This window comes from Typha angustifolia, chromosome 1 (genome assembly GCF_048772165.1).
Source record: "Typha angustifolia cultivar Huaian chromosome 1, ASM4877216v1, whole genome shotgun sequence".
In the NCBI taxonomy this organism is placed as follows: Eukaryota; Viridiplantae; Streptophyta; class Magnoliopsida; order Poales; family Typhaceae; genus Typha; species Typha angustifolia.
Window position 1 is genome coordinate 6,319,748 of NC_133239.1, and position 18,062 is coordinate 6,337,809.

General features: G+C 40.5%; 1 pseudogene; it reads right to left on the reverse strand.

Annotated features, from left to right (window-relative positions):
• Positions 1-5,183: 5,183 nt before the first annotated feature.
• LOC140760063 (elongation factor Tu, chloroplastic-like) lies at positions 5,184-9,319 on the reverse strand (annotated as a pseudogene).
• Between the last annotated feature and the right edge of the window lie 8,743 nt (positions 9,320-18,062).

An 18,062-nucleotide genomic window follows, 5' to 3' on the forward strand; every position in this document is an offset into this window, starting at 1 on the left:
TACCTACAACAGCCACCCTACAATACGGCCATCCACCACCACCCTTGGCCATCTACCACCCTCCGACGACTGTCGCAATATCGAATAATTACTATTCTACCCTTCTTCAATCTTGCTCCACTATTTTATTTTTAAATTTTCATCTTGACCTCCGATTTAGGTAAAACTAAATTCATTAGAACCCTAACTCATGAGGCTATCACCACCTAATTTTTCATAATTTTCCTATATCCGAAACAGTCCAAATCTAGTTTATAATAGTAAATCACAAAATAGGTAAAATATAGATGTGATTTATAAAAATCCCTATTTTAAAATTAGTTTATTTTGTTTATATACCTCTGAAAAGTCCCTTATTTTCTTTCTGATACGATTCGATCTATATTGGCTCCACTCGCGGCATTGGGTTCATTAGGTTGAGCCTATTTATCTAGTTGAGTTTGTTAGAAGCAATAAAAATATTTTTGCCAAGGTGAGTTCGATCTATATTGGCTCCCTCTTCACACCAAGAACTAAACCTAGCATCCATCTAGCTATTGGAGGGCTATCAAGCTAGGGTTCAATTGACCTTTAGCCACTATTTGATCAATATCTTGAGATCTAATCGTCTAAATCATGTAATCTTAGATTCATTGGAAAGCTCTCTCCAAGAGCATCAACATATCCAAAATTCATGAGGATCCATCAGTTAGATTGTTCACAGATCCCTTTGGCAGTTACGAGCTTCATTGTTCAGAACTGTTGTGGATCGAATCAAGCCGGTCCGTAACAACTGGTATTAGAGCCAATATTCCTCGAACCCTCATGCCCACAACAAGATCAAAGGCGGCTAAGCAACTAAGCGATCAAGGCTTGGAGACGGACCGGACCACATGGCTACGTCAAGATCTCCATCCCCTTATAGTTCAAGAGGAAGGACAGAGGCCCCTCCTAGTCTTGTGCAAAACCTGGCACTTATGGCACAAACAATGTTGGAGATGAAGGCCACCCTTGCTGACATGAACCATCATCTTAGGCGTACCCTTGAGCAATAGCATGATGAACCGCATAGGCACCGCACCGACTTACCTCCCTTGCACCCGAGGGAACCTATGGCTCCACATCCAAAGGAGGAGCCATGGGATGAGTAGGAGGAGCCCCCACATCAACCAAGGGTCCGACAATAAGAGTCGTTTCACCGAGGACACAAGAACAGACATGACCAAATGCTACATCCCCACATCGTTCGACTCAAATTTCCTAAATTCAGCGATGGTGACCCATTGGATTGGATTTATAGGGTGGAGCAACTATCAAGGGACACCTAATCACCAAAGGGTGCTTCTGGCCTCATTCTACCTTGAAGACGTAGCGGTGAGATGGTATCAAGTAGCGCATCGTGCATGCCCTTTCGCCACTTGGGAGGAGTTCACCAACGCGCTTTGTGCATGTTTTGGACCTTCCGACTATGAAGACTTTCAAGCTACCTTGACGAAACTAACCCAAAAGACTTCTATAAGAGCCTATCAAGAGGGGTTTGGAAGAATCAGCAATCGAGTCCACAGGTGGTCGGACTCAGCCCTTAAAAGCACGTTCTTTTCCGGGCTTCGTCGAGATATTCAAGCGGAAGCCAAGGCATCTCGTCCTACTATCTTGTTGGAAGCCTTCTCAGCAGCTCAAATGATGGAAGAAAAGATAAAAGAGTTGAAGGCTACTCACCGTCCAACATGGAGCAACTAGCGACCCACGCATTAACCCTAGACCATCGATCTCAGGTGTGGCATGTTCGGGGTGGGTTCAGCCAAACCTCAATTGGCCACCCCTTCCCCTTCCACGGACAGGCCCTGACCCTAGGGGACAGCCATGGGTGATGGGATGATGCCTCACACCAGCTAAAATCGAAGATCGGCGCTTGAAGAGCTTATGCTTCTATTACAACGAGTGCTTCACACCGGGCCACACCGTAAGATCAAGAGAAAGAGATGATAGAGATGATAGAGGATGATCCTATTGAAGATCTTGAGGAGCAGCAAGAGGAAGAAGTGGGCACACCGTAAGATGACAAACCGCTTGAAGTTCAAGCCAGACTCTCCTTTCATTCTCTTGCCGGCAAGTCGACTCTGAAAACTCTTCAAGTCGAAGGTATGATCAAGAAGAAAAAAGTCCTAATTCTTATTGATTCAAGAAGCACCAACAATTTTATGGATTCACGGATGGTGAGGCAGTTGGGATTAGAATCAGAGCCTTCTAATAGCTTTGATGTGATCATGAGTGATAGCACCATGTTGAGAACAGAGGGCATATGCCACAAGGTCTAGCTGCAAATTCAGGGCCATGTCTCTTGAATTGATCTTTACCCGCTAGCTCTACGAGGAGCCGACTTGGTCCTTGGGGTGCAATGGCTTCGGAATCTTGGACCGGTCACCTTCAACTTCGCCACCATGGTGATGGAGTTCAATCATGAAGACCAATAGATCCAGATATTGGTTGCATCAAACATGGAAACAAAAGGGGCACTACAGTCCCTAGAGGGGTTGCCAAAACTTGGGTGTCGCGGGTTCCTCATGCAACTCATGAAGGGGCCAAAGACGTAGATAATCCAGCACACTTACCTGCTGATTTAAAAGCTGTCTTGCAAGAATTTGAAGATGTGTTCCAGTAGTCACATGGATTGCCACCACCTAGGGAGCAAGACCATCACATCGAGATTATGCCTAGGGCGGATCCAGCAAATGTGAGGCTATACTGTTATCTATTCATCCAAAAGGAGGCTATAACAAAGATGATCCAAGAGATGTTGTCCAGCGGGGTGATAAGACCAAGTCGAAGCTCCTATTCTTCACCGGTCTTACTCATGCGGAAGAAGGATAGTTCATGGCGGTTTTGTGTCGACTATCGAGCTCTCAATTCTATCACCGTCAAAGACCGATACCCCATATCGGTGATTGAAGAGTTGCTGGATGAATTGGCGAGTGCATGTTACTTCTCAAAGCTAGATTTGAGGGCTGGGTACTATCTGTTAGGTTTTTATTTGTTGGCAATTGTGTACAAAATATTCTAAGTGTATTTTTTACATGTATATGAGCTTTACACAAGTCTAGAATATCTCTGGTCTGAAGAATTGCAAGGTTATTGGTTAAAAGCTGTTGAGTTCACACCGCATTCACAAACGCGTTCGAACGCAGTGCGTTCACAAACGAGTTCGAACGCGGGTACTGCGTTCACACAGACAGAGAGCCGCGTTCACAAATGCGTTCGAACACGGGCATTGCGTTCACACAGACAGAGAGCCGCGTTCACAAACTTGTTCGAACGCAACCTGAAGAATTCAAGCTGTCGCGTTCGAACGCACTCGAGCCCGTTCGAACGCACCAACAAAGTTTAAAAATATTGGAGTTTCATGAGTACGGATAAGATTCAGATTTGGCTCTATCTTGAAGATCATGAGTACGGATAATACTCGGATTTGGCTCTTTCTTCAAGATCATGAGTACGGATAAGACTCGGAGTTGGCTCTATCTTGAAGTTCATGAGTATGGATAAGACTCGGATTTGTCTCTATCTTGGAGATCATATATAAGGATTGTGAAACTCTATCTCAAGGAGAGTGGAAGAAATATTATTGAAGGAGATTTCTTGAGGCTACATCGATTCTTCAACTAACAATGTTCCACTCATCTACAAGAATTTAATCTTTCGTCTTAAGGGTGATCTAGACGAAAGATCAATCTCGAGGGCTACTGAGATTGGACTTCAATCACAAGAAGCAGTGAATCGTGGGTTCTAACGATCAAGACTAAGAGAAACAAAGTCGTTTGGATCGACGGGGTGTTTTGTGAGTCAGTCTTGTAACTGCTACTATTATAGTGATTGGTTTTGATCCGAGTTTGGATCCGTGGTTTTTTCCCGTTTTGGGTTTTTCCACGTTAAAATCTTGGCGTTCATCTCTACTTTCGTTTTTAATATTTCTTCCGACTTTTACTTAAGCGAACGAGAAATATCATTGCCTAGAGGTTAGATACATACGTGTGTCTAGGGATTTATTTTTTCACTATCAAATCAGAGTTGAACCATCTAATGTGCACAAGACGGCGTTTATAACTCATGATGGGCACTACGAGTTCCTCGTTATGCCTTTTGGTCTTGCCAATGCTCCCGCCACCTTTCAGAGCTTAATGAATGATATCTTTAGGCCTCATTTGAGGCAATATGTGCTAATATTATTTGAAGATATATTAGTATACAACCGTACAAGAAGATCAGTGTTGCAGAAGATGTTTAAGCTAAATAAATAAATACCTCGGCAGGGAAAATTGCAGGGCATTCTAATCTACTTATTTCTTCAATCTCCATTCTCACTGAAGCATAAAGTTGCTAATCAATTGCTTATGTAATGAAAATTTATGTATCACTCAAATTGGTCAGATAAGGAAGGAAAAACTTGAGATGCTAAAGATCATCAGGGGTCAAGAGAAAAACAGGCAAAAACTAGTGATGATGGTATTAACAAATATGACCAGTACAATGTTAGGAAAGAAGGATCTTTACATAAAAATATAACATACTAAGAAAAAACATAAACTGATAAATGAGGAACATTATTGTATCACTAATACATCAAGTTCTGAACTCAAGTAAAAGCAATCTAGCTTATGTGCCAAAAGATCATATAATATATAGAATCTTGAAAAAAGAATAGTGAACATCAATAAGAATTAACTACATCACAAGGAAATTCATCACAAACAAATGCTCTGTAATTGCTCCTCACCTAAATATAGAAGGAACCAATTGAAATTGCATAAAATTCTAAACAAATTGGTTATTGTCAGATAATAACACATTAGATGTTTTTTTTCATGATAAAGATTACTTCAGCACATGCACTCGGAAGTTACCATCATAAAGAATGTATAATGTCATTAAAATCAGTCACCGGAGACACCAATTCAAATGCATTTTTGGAGTTCCATTCCTTCAAATTGTCCAAGAAAGCTTCCTAAGCACATGATCATAACAGGAGCAAAAATGAAACATATATAACAATGTTTTTCTTGAGCTCTTGATTTAGATTATCGCCCTACGATGTATCTGTGACACAAAAGTAGCACATTCCCTAATTGAGCAGTTTCAATTTCATTCGAGCAGCTCCTGCAATTCAACACAATAAGAAATACAAAGTAGTGAGAAGAAGAAGAAAAGTTTTACTCAATGATGGAATGTATGACACTAGCATAGATGGTCTTCCAGCCCTCCCTGATGGCAAACCGCATGCCCTGCTCACAAGCAACCGGCATGATAAGCTCAACAACCATCTTAAGGTCTCCAGGCATGACCATCTTCGATTCCTCATCCTTGTCATTCATGATGGAGGTCACCTTCCCGGTGACATCAGTGGTTCGCATGTAGAATTGCAGCCTGTATCTGGCAAAGAAGGGCAAGTGTCGGCCTTCGTCCTCCTTCTTGAGCACATAAACAATGGCCGCGAACTTGGTGTGCGACATAATCATGCCAGGCTTCACCAAGACCATCCCACGCTGGATGTTGGCCTTCTGGGTCCCTCGAAGGAGCAGCCCTATATTATCCCTAGCCATAGTGTCATTTAGGATGAAACGCTCACTACCAAATACACGTGTCTCTCACGTGGGTAGAATCCATGTGGTTTTCACGTGACTTGTTAGTCAAGGTTTCTACACAATAACAAGATAAAGAACCTATTTTTTACGAATAATACAACAACAAAAATCAAAATATCACAGGCCACAACAAGCCCCAAGATACATATCCATACAACTAAATTAGGGTAAATACTTACGTACCACAATGAAATATATAAAAGAGATTATGAACAACTTTTCACCAGCTCCTTGCGGACTCGGGGTTATCAACTAATCTGAAAATATTCCCACCGAAGGTGGTGAGCACAAAGCCCAGCAAATATACATCTCTACAGTCTAAAAGTAGTGTAAGAAAAAATGTCACAAAATAAGCATGTATAACAACATGATCATAATAATGCATCCATGCAACATGTCTATCATATCCATATCTACAACTCACATATAATAATAAAGAAATATATAATATACACTATTTAAATTATCAAATCCTTGTTCTTATATTCCCACAGAGCCTTAGCCATAAATCATCATGATATGCTCATCGAGCTATCCACCACATCATAAACACATGCTCACCAATCGTCTCATACATCAAGGAGGAATAGATATCTCATGGTATTATCGCCCATACATGTTTGGCGACGTTGCATATGATTGGTTGTCTGTGGCCAACAGACTAAGGATCCTAGTTGTAACCCTATATCTCCCTCTCTATAATCATCACCGCCCACAACGAGATAGTTAAGAGCTCTCAGCTCATTAGTGGACGCCATGATGCTATGTCTTTAGGTACCGCTAGGTCTATGATCCCTACCTCCTTATCATAGTTTCATATCACTAGTGTCTAGTCTCTAACAGGGGAGTGTGATCGTCTAAATGCCACTCAGGCTCATGACCTCAAGCGTAGACCGTTTATCTTATAGGCATTATACAATGAACTCACCATTAACCCCGAGTTGAGTTAATGAGAGGCACTGCCTAGTCAGAACTTAACTACGTGGTAATACATGCAAGTAGTGCAACGATTAATATCATCAATCATATGGCATGTATATCAAGTTATCATACTCAGGTATGCACTAACAATCCATGAATAACTATGAAGTAGTAAACAAATATAATTATGCTAAACAATAACTAAATATTTGCACACATGTGATTTGCATGTCATGAATTCATAAAGTCAACATCATATCAATGTTACACTATTTCTAGACTACAGAGGATTTACTTGCCTGACAAGTTTCCAAGTTAATCAACTTCAATTGTGCCACAGATCATCCTTGCATAGCACGGAGTCGACCTCGATAATGGAAGTAATAAAAGATGAGCATAACAATTCTACCACTGAATAATTAATAACCCTACTAACATCCAATATAGGTTTGAATAGGTCCATCAAAAAATCCTTACCTTTATTAATCCAATAGAGTTGGTATATTAATTATGACAATCTGACGTACCATTAATGGTTATTAATATAATTCTCATCACCACTAGTTACTGTTGATTTAAAGTAAATAAAATATACCACATTGGGTTAATTTACTTTATTGAATATAGCCACACATCTAAAATAGTTATCAAACTCCAATTAGAGATAAATTCTCATTAAAGCAATTCATAGTGGTACTCTCATCTATCGCCTCCTTTATTAATATTAATTTATGGCAATTACTATACCTAACAATACTATTCTTTACTGATAATTAATATTAAGGCTCAAGTTTGCCAACAATAATTAAATAACATGACTAAAGTAATTTAAAATAATTATGGGGTAATTACTCTACTTGGGCTACCTTAAAGCCCACGAGTCCAACACAAGCCCATCAGATTGGGCTCAAAGCCCTAAAGGAACTAAGATTGTAATGCCTAAAAGCCTCTTGGGCTAGGTCGCAACCCAACCCAAACAACATGGGGTGGGTTGCAGCCCAACCCACCCACCACTTGGGTTGGGCCACACCTAACCCAAGCCTGAGATGGGCTGGGTTGCACCTAGCCCAACCTCACAGCTAACCTCCCATCCTTACCCAAGGCATGCTAGTAAGGAAGGGAGTGGCTACCGGCAATTGTCGACACTAATAGTCAGGCCACTCATCTGCTGGCCCTTCTCTCTGGCTGGGGGAAAAGGCACATGAGGTGTCGATCGGTGAGGAAGCATGATTGACATGGAGGGGAGAGCTCGATGGCTACGAGGGGAGCAAATTGGCAAGTCGCCGGAAAGACCAATGAGAAACCCATACTAAAATGATAAGGAGGTCGAAAAGAGTGTGCATAGTGCACGAGTGGCTAGCTAGGATGGTCAGCGGCGAGGGGAAAGGCTCCTCCATGGCCAACGACCATGGAGTTGGCCCACACTATCGTCCAAGCTATGAGAGCCCCGAAACAAGGTGCTAACAGCTCCCCTTGCGAAGGTGAAGCTATCGGGGCTAGCAAGGGAAGGCACAAAGCTTGCCGGCCAGCTAATCACCTGACAAGGCCGACGATGAAGAAGAAGGAAGAGAGAAGGCTAACAAAATTATAATCTTGTGATCTGAGAGGAGACTTACCGACGAGTTGATCCATGACGATGGCAAGCCCCGGTGATGCTCCAGTGTGCGAGAAGGAGAAAAGAAGGGTGATGGCTGTGGAGTGAAGGAGAAGGGGAAGAAAAGAAGAAGAGAAGGAGAAGGAAAAAAGAAGGGTGCACGCTTTAGTTTCTTTTTTAATAATTGATACGGGATGTTATAGAGGATCTTCTAGAACATCTCAACCCCCGTGATGGTGGTGTTGCGGGTCTCACATAATCCGACAAGGTCAACAGTGGCACCGACCTTGATGGTACCACGCTCGATGCGCCCAGTGGCGACGGTGCCTCGTCTGGTGATGGAGAAGACGCCCTTGATGGTGAGGAGGAAGGGGAGATCAGTTTGGTGCTAGGGAGTGGAGATGTAGCTATCGACAGCGTCCATGAGGGAGTAGATTTTGTTGACCCACGAGTCGTCCCCGTGCTTGAGGGTGGGTTTGGCCATAAGGGCTTTGAGGGCGAGGAAGGCAAAGCCTAGGATGACGAGGATATCGTCATCGAGGAACTCGTAGGAGGAGAGGAGCTCGCAGACCTGAAGCTCGATGAGCTGGAGGAGCTTTTTGTCGTCGACCTAATCCTGCTTGTTAAGGAAGACGACCATGTTGGGGATGCCAACCTACTAGGCAAGGAGGATATGCTCCTTGGTCTAGGGCATAAGGCCGTCCATCTAGGCAGTGCCGGTGATCATGTTCTTCACGTAGTCGGCGTGGCCAGGGTAGTCCACATGGGCATAATGCCGGGACTCAGTCTCGTACTCGATGGTGGTAATGTTGATGGTGATGCCACGGGCCCGCTCCTCGAGGGCAGCACTGATCTTGTCGTACTTTTTCGGTGTACTATTGTCGAGGGAGGCAAGGGCCATAGTCAGCGCCGCCGTTGGGGTCATCTTGTCGTGGTCCACGTGGCCAATGGTGCCGATGTTGACGTGTGGCTTCTTGCGCTAGAACTTGTCGCAGGTTGTACAAACGACGAGGAAGCGGTTGCCACATCGGCCTAGGAGGCGGCTTTGAAGGTGAGGGCTGTAGGAGGTCAGAAAAGAGGAGAGGTGGAGGGAGGTTCTTGGAAGACAAGGGTAGGACTTGGTGGCGGAGTAGGAGGGGAGGAGAGCCTTATACAAAGTGGCGGTGACGGTGATGGAGGTAGAAGCCATTTGAGGTCAAGGAATATGGGAGGAGAAGAGGGGAAAAGAGGGGAAAAGAGGGGAGGTCTTATCTACTGGAGAAGGAGAGAGAAGGGGAGGCTTATTATACGGGACTTAGGGGAGGGAGTAGGAAGTGAGAGTGGTTTTAAGTAATTGTGTGGTGCGAGTAATGCAGCAAAATGGGGAGGGTGTGCACTAGTTGGGTTTATGGTGTTTGATTTCTAGAGAGATTTTTATGTGGAAACATATCAATTACATATATGAGAGTGGCCGTTCTAATCAAAAAGCTGCATAAATTTGGACTAGAATTAAGGTTAAGGAGTCATTTGGTCGGCCTTTTACGGTGGATGAGATAACCTTATATAAAATTAGGAGTCATTGGTTGGCCTTTTATGGTGGATGAGACAACCTTATATAAAATAAGGAGTCGATTTGCTCGTGTCTGTACTGAGGTTGATTTATCTAAGCTAGTGAAAAAACTATCTAGTTGGATAAAAAAAGGAAAAAAGAAATTCTAAAAATCCTCACCCAACCCACTAGCTTACCCCAACTCGATAACTCCTAATTTCTTCAACAATTCTCATCTCTTCACTATCAAGTCGCAGCACTCCCAAGTCCCAACCCATCCCCCATTTATCTCCCTCATTCTCTCAAGCAATCCATTGACTCAAACGGCATGCCTCACTCTCTCCGACGAATCACGTTGGGGAACATCACCGCGTAAGCATGTCACCCCCTTCTCCTTCCCCTTCTCAAACCTTGATCACCACCATTGTCGCTGGGTACCTCCACCCCAATTTCTGCTGCCTGGGCTATCACATGCCATCGGGTTATTTCGATCTAATCTTGTCGACGGGAACACCTTCCAAACCCAATTGTCATCTCCACTGACACCAGCGATACTCCCTAGACCATCAACTTTAGCTACTCAGGCAACTCCGACAACTCCGATCGTTCGACACCATCCTCATCTTAGGTAAGCATTTTTATTTATTTTTCATTTATATCTTATATATACATATTATTTCTTTGACTTAGTAGTAGTTCTAATTCAATCTCAGGAGTAGTTCTAATTTGATTTATACATAGGTTGGACATAGTAATTTTAATTTTTAGGAGTGGACAAGTAATTCTAATTTTTTTGATTTGTACATAGGTTGGACATATTATTTTTTTGACTTAGTAAGTTAATAGTAGTTCTAATTCCATCTCAAATTAGTTCTAATTCGATCTCAAATTAATTTTGATTCGGTCTTAAATTATTTTTAATTTGATCTGTACATTTAGGTGATTTTACTCTATATCACCTGAAGTATTAGATCTAACTCTGTTCTATTTGCATCATGTTCTATTTATATTATATTATCTTTTGTTTTTTGACAAACTTTACATTATATTATCTACTCTCTGTTCTATTAGTATTTACACTATACTTGGACATTACATTATGATTTTCTACGGCAGTTAAAATATGTTTCAAGAAATTTATTTATAAGATAATGTAGTTGAGAATGCTAATTTGATCTTATGTTTTTGGAATAGATGCTAGTTTGAAATTGGTGGTCTTAAGTTATAGTGAATTACAGTGTTATCATCTTTTTGTTATATCTAAGCATGAACATAGTGATCTTATATTTTTAGAATAGATATTAGTTTGTTACGTTTTTAGAATTGGTGGTCTTATGTTGTAGTGAATTATAGTTTTATTCTCCTTTTTGTTATATCTAAACACAAATAGGGAGATCTTATGTATAAACGGTAAGTAATATATTCATTTTTGTATTTATATTCGATTTTTATCTAATTTGTACTCATATCCGATTCATATTTGTATTCGTTTAGTTAGGATATAGTTCTACATTTTGTTACCCATTAAAAATGTGTATCTTATTTGTATTCAGTGCAAAAATTCGGATTTGAATATGGTTTGAACACTATCCACTATCCAATCTAATCAAGTCGTTTTCATCCATATTGGATACTCATAATTCTTGTGGTCATGAGGATGGAAAGAGATAGGTGCTTGATTTTTATTAGAGAGATTTTTACATGGAAACAAATCAATTACACATATGAGAGTGGCTGCTCTGCTCAAAAGGTAGCTCAAATTTGGACTAAAATTGGTTAAAGGCTCATTTGGTTTTGAAAATATTTTTTCGATTTGATGATAATTGAGGTTGAATCTCAAGGTAAAAGAATTTTATGAGAGTTGTACAAACTAGAAATATAAGGCATCATTTTGCACAATAACTGAGTCCTTTTTAGCCCTCATCTCCGCTATGAGTGACTTTTTTATTATGCTTATCACTCGTGGAGGTGCACGATCAACATTAATGAATAAAAGAGAAAGAGGTCTATGAGGTTTGACTGAGTGAAAGGATAAGAATTCCAATTTAAAGATTGATAGGACAATTCAGCTCCCTCCCGATCGGTAAGCAATCTTATATATATAAAATAGTTCTCCTCATACTTTAGTAGAAAGTGTGATCTATGAAGGATCCAAGAACTCATAGAAGTATTGCTTGATGTTCCCTAGAGTTCCTCTAACTTAGATGAAGTCCCATAGCTCCTTGCCCTCTTTTTCTAGAATTTCTTTAATTAGTTCTATGATTTATTTGATCTGCACCCGACTTAGTTTTATAGAAGAATACATACTTTTCTCGTGCTAGGTTGTGCACTCATTGTGCTAAGTGCGCATCCAGTACCACAAAGCTGAAATTCATTTTTTGACTTATAAAAAAATGTACGATCAAGCCACACTAATTATTAAAGAGGTATATATGCGAAGAGAATTAAAAAAAGGAAATCAATTCTAGTAAAAAATATTAATTTCAACATTTGATACAGTAAAATCAACACTTGCTACAGTGTCAATTTAAACCAATTTCAAATGGTTCGGATCACAATAGTTTTTCACTCAAAAAGCGTATGGAACATAAATTTAAGTGAATTGAATTCAAATCAATTTAAACCAATCGCAAATAAAAAAAATATGAAATACATTCAGATATAGTATTTCTTTTGATAAATTCTCCTAAGAAGAAATTAAAATGTTTCTCAATAGGGAGATTCAACTCAAAAGAGCTGTATAAAAAATTATTTATTAGTACTAAGATCCCTCATGGAGCATATTTTTTTTTATCTATTCTCTTTCGTGTTAGTTCCACAATTCTTTGATGTGCATTTTAAGAATCCATACACAAAGGAAATAGAACAAAAGCTACATGCAAGACTATGGGAGGGAATCAAAATCAAAAGTCAGCAAAAAGTTGGTGCTTCACATTGACCTCTTTTTTTAACTAAGCAGCTAACGCCCCATCAGTCTCTCTACATGAGAGTCTTCTCTGTCTCCTTCCTGAGATATCTCATTTTCCCTCACCTTAGCTTTCTCCTGCTCTCTTTTCTCTCCACCCTCCTCCACTTGCTATAGACAGCCATACCCCACCTATCCCATAACTCCAATCCCACATCAACCACCTTACAAGATACTACTGTCATCTCATGCCTCTTTGCTATGACAAAAATGACCACTACGGAAGAAGACTTGCTAAAAAAGTTTTCCGAGCTCCGCAAAAGTGACAGCATGGAAGAAGCCATCTCTCTAGCTGAGGACAACATCATCTCCTCGCGAAAGCCCAACATTTGTTTGGTGGGCAAGCTCATCACCAGCAAACCCCACAACCCCTCTGGGCTTAAGGCTACCTTCTCTAAAGCTTGGAATCGGGAAGGAACCATTGAATTTCTAGATGTTGGTAAGAACTCATATCTGATAGCTTTTGAGCTCGAGATTGACAGATGGAAGACATGGTATGGTTCTCCCTGGTCGTTCAGGATCTCTTTGCGCTTACTTATTTCTAGTCAAATAAACCAGTTAAGGAATGAACCTTCACTCATGTCAAATTCTAGGTCCAGTTCCATGGCCTTCCACTGGAGTATCTATTAGCCATTGCGACACGCATCTTGGCGAAGAAAGTTGGTTACCTAGTTCCATCAGACTCTCTAAAGGAAGCTGAATGGACAAGATTCATCAGAATTCGTATCAACATTGACATAATAAGGCCTCTCGTCTCATCTCTCAATGTAACCTTACCCAATGGAGCAACCAATGAGGTACAAACCATGTATGAGCGACTCCCAAGGCATTGCTCATTCTATGCACGCATTGGGCATGATCTTTCTGAGTGCCCTCATAAAGGTGATCTAGAGATGAAGATTACCGCTGATTATCCTTAGCACCTACACTAGAAGCTATTTGAGATGCTGAAACCAAAGTTCCTACACCTTAGCACATCGCAATCTTTTCATGAGCCACGCTAACTAAAGTGGTAAGGAAAGCAAGCCACTCTAGCTAACAGTGACACCCCCCCTCATCTTCTCTCAACAACTTTGCCAGTGTCCACCTCTTCCTCCGGCCGAAGAGCTACTAGTGTGGGTGACTCTCCAAACCTTGCCTTGACCTCTGTGGTTCGTGCAGACGTATCAGCCTCCGATACCTTGCCTACAGAGATGCCATCCCCCTTATTAATGCACCATCCACCTGTCATTCAACTACCAATCCTAGACTACTAACCTATCCATTCATCCGCCAAAATAACCCATACTCCATCCACACTTGTCACTCAGCCATCTCTCTATCATGTCCTTATCAAATCCACCTTCGAGCATGATAAGCCTAAGAGAATCCCCCTAGCCCCTTCAATCTACCTAGTTTATCTCCTAATGCATCACCTCTACTGATGGGTTCTTGTACCAAAAGATCGGCTACGGAATAATTTTTTAAGATATGAATTTATTATAGGAATCAGTACGTGCAATCGTAGAAAAATATTTGTCAAATATTCTCTAGTAGTCATACAATTACGAAACTAATTAGGTTAGATCCGTAACTTTCTGATATACAACTTTCATATATACGCCCTTTGCAAATTATAACTGAAACTGGAACGAAAACATGAAATAATGTGGGTGATGGTGGTGGTGACGGGTGGAGTGGATGTTAGGGTTATAGATGGGTATGGAGATGAAGGTGGATTGTGGATGTGATTAAGGGAAGTAGACAAAGGGAACGAAGTGGTCGAGATTTGAAAGAAGAGGGGTGACTCGACAGATAAGGGAGATTAGAAGTGAGGAGAAACCTTGCCAACGATAGATATGGAAGGATGGTGAAGAGGGAGGAGGGAGAAGTCTAGAGAGAAGATAGGAGGCAAGAAATCAATAATCCAATAATAGCATAATAAAGTTGGCTGCCATTCACATATTTATAGAGGCTAGCCAACAAGTCCTAAAACAATATGAAACTCGAATGCATCCGCGGTCCAATAGCAACCTACCTCGATTCTCTAACTCTAGATGGTGCTCTGGATCATCCATCACCTCCTACAATAATTTTAAAATATCTGGGTTAGATGTACATGCATACCTCAGCTTGTCAAGGAAGGGAAAGTTAGGATAAGAATAGGCTGCAAGTTTGACGGTATTGGGTTGGCGCGATAGTGCATCTGCCGCTCTATTTTCCATTCCCTTCTTGTATTGGATTTCATAATCATATCCCAGCAATTTTGTGACCCATCTCTGCTGTGCTGGAGTGTGTATGCGCTGTCCCATAAAGTATGGAAGGCTCCTTTGATCGGTTCGATAACAAGTCAATGCATATTTTATCATATGCATATAGCTAGTACGATAACAAGTCAATACATAACAGAAATTTAGGTGGAACAAGAATCAAGAAAAAATGATATAATGTAGTCTCTAATCATGTAGTCAACATATGCATACTCATGCTAATCTGTTACATGCATACTCATGATAGAGATCATCCCGACATAAAACCATAACAGTATAGTCATCTTCAATCATCTCTATATATCACCAATGTACTCATATCCCAAATCAGCCTAATCAAATGCATGATAAAATATGTTCGATTGAAATCATCTCTAAATAAAGTCATATAATCATGCTGGAGGCCAAAACATGCATATACATAATTATATAATATATCCTAATTTGAAAAAGGCATCTGGGAGATAAGACTACTCACAATCTAATCAGAAGACACAAATCACGTATCTCTCACATCCGTCAGTCAAATATCAACTCATCGTGAGGGTTCACGGGGTCTCACATAAGGGGGTTCGGGGTTTGAAAATATTTAAGTACCATGAAGTTAGTCATTTATCTAATTAGAATTTATTCAAGTAAAATATAACTATTTATTAGGTTTGGAATCACTTCTCTTTTATTTTTGATTACACAACTAGGTCTATATTATAGCTACGATTCAAATACTATAATTATATTATTATCATAAAATGCTAGTTATAACATAAGGTGAAAGGTTTGTTTCTTTTTATTTATAATATTCTAAATATATAATTATAAAGTAAAAGCTAAATAATTATAAATGAGATATAAGTATAGATAAGATCTATTTATAATAAATTTATAATTCTTAGTCTATTTTGATTAATTAGAAGTTATATAGTATTTACTTAATTATGCAAAATAATTAATTAATTAATAAGACTAGTATCTCATTCTATACACGATAGTATATAATAAATTGTTAAGATTACTTAAAATGCAAATATTATGAATATGAGTACATAAATCTAATAATTATAGTTTACAACACTATCTTTAAATCTAATAGAAATATAAAATACATAATTAAATAAAAATAAGTATTACCTATTTTATGCATAATAGTTTATAACCTAGTTAATCATTAATTATACTAATTATAATTAATAATCATCATGTTGAAGAATATACATTATTATTAAAACAATTAATGTCTAAATAATTTATCTGCATTAATTAAGAAAGTAATACGTAATTAAATAAATAAACAAACATAAAATAAAGTAGATAATAAAAACAATGTCACCAGTGCTAGGCTTGGCCCAGCACTATTGCAGAAGCAGAAGAGGGAGCTAAGAGAGAACGAGAATGGAAGGAAGAAAGAAAAAGAAGAAAGAGAAAGAAGAAAGAAGAAGAAGAAGAAGAGAGGAAGAAAGAAAGGGAGGAGGAGGACTTGGCGCCGACGAGAAGGGCACCGGCCGCTAGTGGCCAGCCTGCAGCCGGCCTCTCGCCTGCGGCTCGGGCTCGTCAAGAGTGTGCAAGGATAATGTCTGCTCCTCATAGCACCAATGGATACAAGTCCACAATGATGTCGTATCCTTGCACCCGTATACCGACCCGGCGACACAAGCTCTCCGCCTTAAGCTTCATGCTGTCTCCAATAGCAACGTCAAATCCTGTGGTCAGTTCAGTATCCAAACCCAATCTCGTCACTAAGCTCTCGTCTAGAAAGTTGTGTGTACTCCCCGAATCGATGAGGATGTGCACACAATGTTTTTTAACGAGTCTGTCTACCCGTAACGTTCTTGGCGCGGAAGTACCCGAATATGCATGCATCGATATTTTTGGATATCTTCCTCAACGCCCTCCACAACGGGCCTCCTCATAGGCCTCCTCTACACACTCCTCATAATCAATAACCTCATCATTCTCCTCAAAACCATTGATAAGCATCACACTTCTGATCGATTTAGAACACCGATGACCGGGGGTGAAACGCTCATCACATCGAAAGCAAAGACCCTTCACTCTTCGCTCCTCCACTTGGGCAGGTGTGAGAGTTCTAACAGGGGGGGGGGGTCTAGTGCCTCCTCTAATATCTGAAAAAGGTCTCAAAGGTGGTCGAGGTCTAGTAGTCTCAGCTACTGTTTTTGAAATTGTAGAATTTCCAATCGACGTTCTAGGTGCAAACCGCCCATCTCGGTTGCCCCAATTGGTTTTCCTTGCCATCTTTAGAGCCCTATGCTTTTGTTCTATCCTCACATCCTTCCCAAAAGCATCCTCAAGAATAGTAGGACATAGAGCACGAACATTCGCTTGTATCTCCTCTTGCAGCCTCGAAATAAATGTGCCCATCAATGTCTGTTCGGGCCAAGGTGGCTCACAACGACTACTAACTTTTTCAAACTCAGCTTGGTACTCTGATATGGTTGTCCTCTGAACCATCTTATTTGATGTGGCAGCAAAATCTTCATATGCCGCTGTCCCAAATCTGCGTGTAATCCTCCTACAAAAATCAGCCCATCCGGTAAATCCACCACCACGAATAATCGATCTATACCAATGCAATGCTGTTCCTTGGAGGTGAAAGCTTGCCATTTGGACTTTTGCATCTTTCAGTATAACTTGATAATCAAAATATTGTTCAAGTTGAAACACCCAATCCGTTGGATCACCGCCTTGGAATTTTGGAATGTCTAAGTGTGCGGTTCTCCCCTGAATAGCGTTGTCGGGTTCGCAAAAGATCCTTAGTTCAGGTCTAAACCTTTGTGCATGTTAATCACCTTCTCTAAATCCTTGAGCACATCCATCACCATCTCCATAGGGATCAACCTCATCCTGATAGTGCCAATCCTCTTCATCGATGAAGTGCACCAGTGCCGCACGCCTCTCGGGTTCCATCGCCGCCAGTCTTGCATTTTGTAACGGAGGTAAAGGATGATGTGTAAGCATAGGTAAGAGGGGATCATTGACACTCATATGACGCACTTGAATTTGTGGGGTATTGGTTCGATGAGGTCCCACCAATGTTCCTTCTTGAAACTCCGATCGTTGTCGAAGAGATGACGAACCCAATCGGTCAACGACATATTTCTTGAATTAATTATGATCCCTTTGCATATTATTAACTTTATGCAACAATGTTTGAAACATGCCCCTAAGTTCATCC